Source organism: Palaemon carinicauda, chromosome 3, assembly GCF_036898095.1.
Source record: "Palaemon carinicauda isolate YSFRI2023 chromosome 3, ASM3689809v2, whole genome shotgun sequence".
NCBI lineage: Eukaryota > Metazoa > Arthropoda > Malacostraca > Decapoda > Palaemonidae > Palaemon > Palaemon carinicauda.
Genome location: NC_090727.1, coordinates 69,012,364 through 69,022,410, shown reverse-complemented (window position 1 = coordinate 69,022,410; position 10,047 = coordinate 69,012,364). Strand labels below are relative to the sequence as shown.

Here is a 10,047-nt window from a genome sequence, read left to right as displayed (position 1 = left end):
CCAGGGGCTCCAACAGGATAAATAGCCTAGGGAGGAAAGGAAACAAAGAAAAAAAATATTTTATGAAGAGCAACACGATTAAAATATCTCCTATATAATCTATAAAAACTTTGACAAAACAAGAGGAAGAGAAATGAGATGGAATAGTGTGCCCGATTGTACCCTCAAGCAAGAGAACTCTAACCCAAGACAGTGGAAGACCATGGTACAGAGGCTATGGCACTACCCTAGATTAGACAACAATTGTTTGATTTTGGAGTGTCCTCCTAGAAGAGCTGCTTACCAAGGGTAAAGAGTCTCTTCTACCCTTAAAAAGAGGGAAATGGCCACTGAACAATTACAGTGCAGCAGGAAGAAATTGTTTGGCAATCTCAGTGTTGATAGGTGTATGAGGACAGAGGAGAATATGTAAAGAATAGGCCAGACTATTCGGTGTGTGTGTAGGCAAAGAGAAAATGAACCGTAACCAGAGAAAAGGATCCAATGTACTACTGTCCGGCCAGTCAAAAGACACCATAACTCTCTAGCGGTAGTATCTCAACGGGTGGCTGGTGCCCTGGCCAACCTACTGCCTATGAAGACATTTATAACGATGCAGAAAAGTAGAGTAAGACCGATCTCACAAGTGAACCTAATATAAAAGAACATTGGATTTTGAAAACAATGATTTGATCTCTTATTTTCATTGGCAGAATTTCTACAGTAATGTGGCTATCAGTATTGGTCTGTTCATCCAAAAAAGTGGGTCTGAAAACACAAACATCCTTAAACTGTAGATCAAAATACTTTGGATTGTACACATTTTGTTCCTTGGTTTGTCTATAGTTTGAGAAATACTGACCTAGATAATGCTAGTTCAGCAACCTTACTCCTAAGCTTGCCTTTTTACTTTCCGGCATTTCAACATATAAAACCTTAAATTAAAAGAAAAATAATGCAATTAACTACTGTACTGCCTACAGTATTTTTCAAAAGCCCATTATATTTGTTTTTTGGGTATACAGATAAAATATTGAACTATACTGACAAAGTAGAACAGCATCAACATTATGACATAATTACAAAACAATGCCACAATCAAATAAGGTTGTAACCACCCACCCAAATTTCATCCCTTTTACCATGGTTACAGTAGAGCCTATCCTTTTAGCAGTCATTTATGCATTCTTTGGAATAATTTCAAAGATTCTACTTGGAATAAAGACTCGAGACACACATCTTAAAAATATAACAGCAGGCTCGTGCCTTGACTGAGACACAAAAGCTACCTAATACTTTACTGTACACAAGAAAATATAATTATTCATTGCTATAATTGACTAGATAACAATCTGATACAAAATAAGGTTTGAAAAAGTGAAGCAAGCAATTGGTTGTGACGAGGAATATTAAAAAAAATAAAGCAATATAAATAGAAAAAAATATCAGTATCAATAAACTGTGCTTTTACTGTCAAAATCGTGTTACCCGTGTAGTGTAGTGTACTCCTACAATTGTAATCGAGCTAGTGATGTTTGAGTCACACCGAAGTTTCAAAATTATCATCTGTAGATACTTTCAGTGATGAGGGTCTATGTAGTAAAACCATGCTGAAATCACTAATGATCAAGTTTTCATCATTTCCACTATGGTCGTGTTCTGGTTATTCAATAGTGGAATCGTGATCACTTGGCGCTGATATGCCACCTGTTAATTTCTCGCCATTACGTCTACAGTGTAATATTCGTAGCAGCAAGCTAAGATACGGAGTGAACTGGGTAGCTGTAAACTGCATTGGGTGATGTCTTGCGTGGTCGTAGTAATCACACAATTCATGAATCATCCTCTGTTCTACAGAGGCCAAAACACAACCGGGATTTGTCAAATTCATCAGATAAGCTGGAATGCTTTCTCTTGAGCCTCGAGGACTGACCCCTTCTAGTGATGCAAGTTCTTGCGCCAAGTATTTCATATTATCGACTGCTTTCATTCTGAAGTAATAAGGTGAAAGATCTCCATTTGCATGACTATCGACTTCTAAAGTCAACAACTTCGGTTCATAGTTTATATCTAATCTTATCAATTTCACGCCTCAATGTCTTTCTAGCCTCTGAAACTGGTATATGTGGATCCCTATTGGATCTGTCTCTTACCCGTTTCAGACAAGTAATAATCAGGAATATAGTAAAGATGATTACAATAAGTGTCATTGCTTCTGCAGTTGGCAGTTTTTGAAGTGATAAGTTTTTTCATCTTTAATTCTATGCAATAAAGTTTTGAGGTCTTGGAAAAGCAAATTATAAAACTCCCTCAATCGTTGAAATATGTGGAAATATTTTTCGTCAGCTTAGTCTTTGCTCTAATATGCAAGTGTAATTCTTACTTGACAATTAGACTATATCCATATATATATATATATATATATATGTATGTATATATACATATATATATGTGTGTGTATGTATACATATATATATATATATATATATATATATATATATATTTATATATATATATATATATATATGTGTGTGTGTGTGTGTGTGTATGTATATATATATATATATATATGTTTATATATATACATATATATATATATATATATATATGTATATATATATATATATATAAATATATATATATATATATATATATTCAGGTTCATTGAAATGTGTTTAAAAGTAAAGACTCACATAAAGAAATATATCAAATTTCCCCATCTATATCTTCACTATTTTTCCCATATGAAGTTTTTGATAAAGATTAAATTGATAATCTATTGCCATTATTCGACATAACTGAGTTTGTAAACGCAGTGACTCTTATTCATTGCAAGAGAAGAGATTGTATGAGACCGAATTTATCTGTGTGTAATTGATAAATGTTTTTCTACTAATGCAGATGAATTGAAAAAAAAAACCCGTTCCTGATTTTGACAAATTTCTATAAAGAATATATTTCTCAAATATTATTTGATATCATCAAATTACTAAGGATTATAATACCTAAAAGAGAGAAAAATGCATAGGAACTCGATATTGTACAGTTTTAATAAAAAAGAACTTTCAGTCAAATATTTAATATCATGAAATTACTAACGATTAAAACACCTAGAAGAGAGTAAAAATTCCTCAGAAAACTTTTATAATTGAAAAACTTCAAAAACGTTTACGACTCTTAAGATTCCTTCGGGTTAGAACCAAGTGAACGATGAAACTCCGGAATGTTGCTCCAGGTAAACAAATAAACGTTTTTTCATTGACCCTGTTGATAAACTTCTCCATTCTATGTGACCTGACCTATTGCGAATGCCCTCCAAAGACTCCCGCCTTACCCACCAAGTACGGACAGCTCCGTGGCTTCTACCGGCAGGTAACCGACGAAAAATTACAGGTAGCAACTTACCTGGGTATCCCATACGCCACGCTGCCCATAGGAGCCAACCGATACAGCCCGACGTGGGTGCTATCGCAATGGGTGGGCGTTCATGAAGCCACCCACTTTGGTCCTTCATGTCCGCAGAGATTCCCAGATCTGTCTAATGAGACAGAGGCTCTCACTAGGATGACAAAGAACAGGTACGACCGTCTGAGAAAGTACCAGCCGGCGTTGAAGAGACAGTGTGTGGATTGCCTCTCTACCTGAATATCTTCGCCCCTCCTAAAGGTCAGACTCATAAAGGTTTATTTATTCAAAATATTCATCAATTTAATCAATGTTAGTTGATTAAATACTCAACCATCTACATATTCCATAGGGTATCATTTATTCATTTATTATCATCTCAATGGTAATCCCATTTTAAAAACTGGATCACTATTCCTCTGATAACTAGAATAGAATCATCCTCAATGACAGGCATTTTTTCCCATTCGGGGTGTAGATACCTTATTGTGGTGATAGGGTTTGTTAAACGCCATGCTCCGTAAAGATTTACTAGCCAGGGGCAAAATACTAGATTGGTTTGCTGTAAGTGATAAGGACAAACTCTCCCCAATAACCAATCTGCACTGATCATCGTGGTGATGAAAAGGTCAAATCACAGATATGAATGAGGGCATGTCTGAAAACGTTGTCTTAAAGAGGCCTTGAAAGAGTTACATTTGTTGTTGTTATTGTTGTGTCATCTCCAAGGCACCTTTAATATAAAGGATGGTAGTAGGTTTAGTAGGTTGGCCATGGCACCAGCCAACCGTTGAGATACTATTGCTAGAGAGTTATGGGGTCTTTTGGCTGGCCAGAGAGTACTACATTGGATCCTATTCTCTGATTACGGTTCATTTTCCCCGTTGCCTAGACACACACACACACACCGAATAGTCTGGCGTATTGTTTACATATTCTCCTCTGTCATACATCTGACAACACTGAGATTGCCAAAAAAATTCTTCTTCACCCAACGGGTTACTGCACTGTAATAGTTCAGTGGCCAATTTCCTCTTGGTAAGGGTAGAAGAGACTCTTTAGCTAAGGTAAACAGCTCTTCTGGGAGAAGTACACTCCAAAATCAAACCATTGTTCTCAAGTCTTGGGTAGTGCCATAGCCTCTGTACTATGGTTTTCCATTGTTTTTGGGTTAGAGTTCTCTTGCTTGAGGGTACACTAGGGCACACTAGTCTATCTTATTTCTCGTCCTCTTGTTTTGTAAGTGTTTTTATAGTTTATATAGGAGACATTATTCTAATGTTGTTACTACTCTCAGAATATTTTATTTTTCCTTGTTTCCTTTCCTCACTTCGCTATTTTCCCTGTTGGAGTCCCTGGGCTTATAGCTTCCTGCTTCTCTAACTAGGGTTGTAGCTTTGCAAGTTATAATAATAATAATAATAATAATAATAATAATAATAATAATAATAATAATAATAATAATAATAATAATAATAATAATAATAATAATAATAATAGAATCATCCAAAGTGACAAGCAAACATTCATCATACGCATCATAGAGTGATACATTTAATTTAGAATTCATTTTTTTCCTCGGTTTTCCTAAAATGAGTCTTCATTCTTTATATAAGAAGAAATTTTGTGGGACCGGTGTATTAAATAACTTTAAAAGAAATAGATTTCTAGAAAATAAAAAAAAAATATCTTAGATAATTCACATCAGAGATAGACCATATTCTATAAATATGAAGCCTTTATAGTGTATATTAAAACTGGGAAGGTTTTAGATAAATTAATTAATGGATGTTCATTAAATTTATCATGTTAGCTTTTTATGAATGGGAGATGATGAATGGTTGTCATAGTGACAATGTTTACATCGTATAATTCTTCATAATAAATAAGATATGCAATTTTACTTAATATAATTCTTCTTTGGATGTTATATAAGCAAATGATAATTTGAAGTCTAGATTATGTTGTCTATGGAAAAATTTAATTTTGTTTCAGGAGATTACAAAACACTGTAATATATATGAATTAAAAGAACTATGATAATTTATCATTACAAACTTTAAAATTATATATATATATATATAATATATATATATATATATATATATATATATACATATATAAATATATATACATAGATATATGTACATAGATATAAATATATATATATATATATATATATATATACATATATATATATATATATATATATTTGTAAAATATATAATCCTCCAATTACTTATCTGTATATATCTTAAAACCCATTTAAGTATTTCACCTTTATCTTAGAAGCAGATTTTCCCCAATTATAGAGCCTTGCTCTGAACTTATTATATACAATAGTACGTTAATGAGAGCGCATATGTTATCACTACCACAAAGCTAATTAACTAAGCAATGAACATAAATCCCCCATTGAAATAACATGAAAAAAAAGTTAAAATTAAATTTTAAAATTAATTTCTCTCACCAGCCATCAAACGTACCTTCACCACAGTGAGAAGTATATAAGGCTTCCAAAAGTGTCTCCCTTCCTATTCTGATCTCTTTGATGCATCAGAAAAAGAGAATATAGAAAGAAGAAGAAGAACCATTCAAGATATATGTGCTTCGGAACGCCGTGGTCTTACTCATATTAGATTTGCATCTCAGTAGTTGTATCCCAAGGACGAGAGGGCGCTGTTTGTATTCTCTCTTTCCATCGTAGGACAGATGCTCCTGTTTCATTCACGGTCTTTATCCTGCTAGAGCACAAGAAGGTCTGGGAGATGAAAGAAAGCTAGGATTGTAGTCCGTTTTCTTTTTCTATTAAAGTAGGTGTGAGAATGAGTGATGATGTACTTATTTCATTTTAGTGGGTTTTTGAGAGAGAGAGAGAGAGAGAGAGAGAGAGAGAGAGAGAGAGAATTTTAATAAGGTATAGGGTTGTATTTCATTTCAGTGGGTTTTTTGAGAGAGAGAGAGAGAGAGAGAGAGAGAGAGAGAGAGAGAGAGAGAATTTTAATAAGGTATAGGGTGTATTTCATTTCAGTGGGTTTTTTGAGAGAGAGAGAGAGAGAGAGAGAGAGAGAGAGAGAGAATTTTAATAAGGAATAGGGTGTATTACATTTTAGTGGGTTTTAGAGAGAGAGAGAGAGAGAATTTTAATAAGGTATAGGGTGTATTTCATTTTAGTGGGTTTTTGAGAGAGAGAGAGAGAGAGAGAGAGAGGAGAGAGAGAGAGAGAATTTTAATAAGGTATAGTGTGTATTTCATTTTAGTGGGTTTTTGAGAGAGAGAGAGAGAGAGAGAGAGAGAGAGAGAGAGAGAGAATTTTAATAAGGTATAGTGTGTATTTCATTTTAGTGGGTTTTTGAGAGAGAGAGAGAGAGAGAGAGAGAGAGAGAGAGAGAGAGAGAATTTTAATAAGGTATAGGGTGTATAATTAAGCATCACAAACATATATATATGTATGTGTATCTGATGTTTGTACTCCATTCATAATTAAAAGGTAGAACAAACTGTCAATAGCAGATCTGAAAACTGATATTTTGCCTCACCTGTATATAAAATCTTCAATATTTATTTCTCCCGAAGGATTAACCAACTGACTTTAAAAGAACTTTTTTCCTTCATTTGTTATTCGCAGTTGATTAAAATCTTTCGAACAACGTATCACTCTTGACAAATCATTATAAATCTAAACACCCGGGGGCTTCATTATTATCAAAAAATTGATAAAATATTGTTTTCTGAATAAATTGAATGTCAAAGTCACTTATTTGATACCTGTTATTTACTAAATATTATTTTCGAAATGTTTGCATAAATATTTGTATATTTTTCATGTATAAAGAAACGTGTTGATATTAAAGTCTGGAAAAATTAATTTCACTAATTTTCAATTGAATTGTGTCAGGGCTCTTTTGTTTTCTAGCAAAGAATCATATATGACTGTTTTAATGTTATATAAATATATATATATATATATATATATACATATATATATATATATATATATATATATACATATATAAATATATATATATATATATACATATATAAATATATATATATATATATATATAAGTGCTCAAACTCATCGTCTCTTTTAAGCTTCTCAATGACATCTTTTGGCAGACTTGACCTTTCCTAACCCAATGTCTCTTTCTGACCAAAAAAAAAAAAAAAAAAAAAAAAAAATTCCAAGGGTGTTCTATGTTGATATGTTTTTTTTTTTTAAGCATAAAAAAATCGTTGACCAACCCATTGAGTCGAGTCATTGTCAGTGGTCCAAGCTATCAGCATCTGCTTGACATCGCAGTTAGATCTCTCAATGCTTCCTTGGGACTATGGATGTATTGGAGTTTCGTGAACAATGTTCATTCGCGGGAAAATTAACCTAATTTCATTGATGACAGAAGCTGTGAATTCTCTTTTGTTGTCAGACTGAAGCGCGGCAGGTGGGATGATCCAACAAAATATGTCAATTAGATTGTAGGCTGCTGTTTTTGCTGTTGCCTTGGACTTCATTGTCTTAAGAATCGGGAATTTTGAGAAATTATCCTAAGAGTTTAAAATGTATTTAAATCCACGGTCAGGGTTTGATTACATCACGATGAGATCGACTTGTCCTCGTTAAGCATAAGTCTGTTTTTTTCAAAGCTATACAGCAATTCCGTTATTTGGTTTTATTTTTTTTTCTGGCATGTTTCATGGTTTGACACAAATGACTATATTTTTTTTGACTGATGTTCAAATACTTCTCAATCACTACGTGACGCATCTTTGAGAGAGAGAGAGAGAGAGAGAGAGAGAGAGAGAGAGAGACTTTGCTTAAAACTATTTATTTTTAAAATCTACAAAATTTTTTGCAAATATAGCTTCTAGTGCCTTTTATGTCTTTTTATAACTCGTTTAAAAATTGAATTACACTAAAATTCAAAGTAGCAGTCATGTTGGTGCTAATGAGTAAAAACTTAGTATCAATTTAATTATCAAATACGAATATTATAGGAAAATTCATACCGGCAATATTGATAACAAAACAGATGCTAATAGTAGCAATTAGATGCTATTAATATCAATAAAGAAATATCTGGAGAGAGAGAGAGAGAGAGAGAGAGAGAGAGAGAGAGAGAGAGAGACTCGCCTTGAATTTTTTTTTTCATTCCACCAACTTTGTATCTTCAAAATTTTTTCTTTAGGTAATAAATCTTCTTCGAGGTTGATCTAGCCAGTTCAGCTAAAAAACCCTGGTACATTTCAGTATCTAGTAACATGTACGTTTTAGATTGAGTGTCTTCTAGACTTGATTCAAATCTTTCTCTAAATCAAGTTAATGACGAAAAATGACACTTTTTATTAGAAACGCTATAAATAAGATATAAAAAGACTTCAGGTATAACAGTGAAATATTAAACGGCTGCCTAACTTACAAACGAGATGATTTGCTTATTTAACAAACTAGGCTACCTAATTTACAAACTAGGCTGCCTAGTTTATAAAATAGGCATAGTTTTAAAAGGAGTTTACAAGTTAGGCAACGTTAGTGCCTAATATACAAATTAGGCAATTTGATTGCCTAGTTTACAAATTAGGCAATTATTCATATTAAGCACGACATACATATAAATCATCATCATCTCCTCCTACGCCTATTGACGCAAAGGGCCTCGGTTAGATTTCACCAGTTGTCTCAATCTTGAGGTTTTAAATTCAATACTTTTCTATTCACCATCTCCTACTTCACCCTTTTTAGTCCTCAGCCATGTAGGCCTGGGCCTTCCTACTCCTCTAGTGTCTTGTGGAGAGCAGTTAAACGTTATTTATATATAATTAACATAATTTTTTTTTTAGTCAAGCTTAGCTCTCCCATCGGGCAAGGGGGGAGAAAAATAGTCATACCCTGGTGAGGAGGGAATGAGCATGTGCCTGAGTGCATAACTATCTAAATATCTAGCTGTCCTTTTTGACGGGTCGCAAACACTAGTATACAAGAAGAATCAATCTTAGCTCACATTCGTCAACCAATACAGCCTCAGCTACTTTGGACATAGATAATGCGATCTTATACTGGTCTGGTGCTTTGGAATAATTCAGTGAACTGACCAGAGCGAGAAGGTTACTACTTACTACAGTCTGCTGCACCCTACTACCCCTATTTAACACTAGCCAGCTAACTGCCTTCAAATGTACAGCTGGAGACAAGAATTCCTGGTACACCTCACTCTGAGGAAGTACACCCTGTCAGCTTCTTTAAAGGTTGCTCATGAATGCACAGGAAAGGGACAGTGACAGTGCCCTAGAGATTGGCCGTATATATAAATGGTCAGCGCCTTAGACCCCTCTCCACCATAGTTAGGAACAGGGAGAGCCAGGCAATGGCTACTATATGACTCAGTAGGTAGCCGTATAGGCTCCAACAAACAGAGGCAAGGGACAGTGATAATGCCCTAGAGACTGGCCCTATATACATATGTTCAGTACTCAAGCTGTCTCTCCACCCATGCTAGGACCAGGGAGGGCCAGGCAATGGCTGCTATATGACTCAGCAGACAGACCTACAGTTAAGGTATCCCCAATCAGAAAGGGTGCATTTACTTAACCTTGGTCAAATCTGGTACGAGCTGATTAACTGGTGAATAAAGGTTGAATTTTCATTGACATTCAATCAAAGAAAGG

General features: G+C 34.1%; 1 pseudogene; it reads right to left on the bottom strand.

Annotated features, from left to right (window-relative positions):
* Positions 1-1,519: 1,519 nt before the first annotated feature.
* Positions 1,520-2,210, bottom strand: LOC137632357 (protein C1orf43 homolog; annotated as a pseudogene).
* Positions 2,211-10,047: the final 7,837 nt, after the last annotated feature.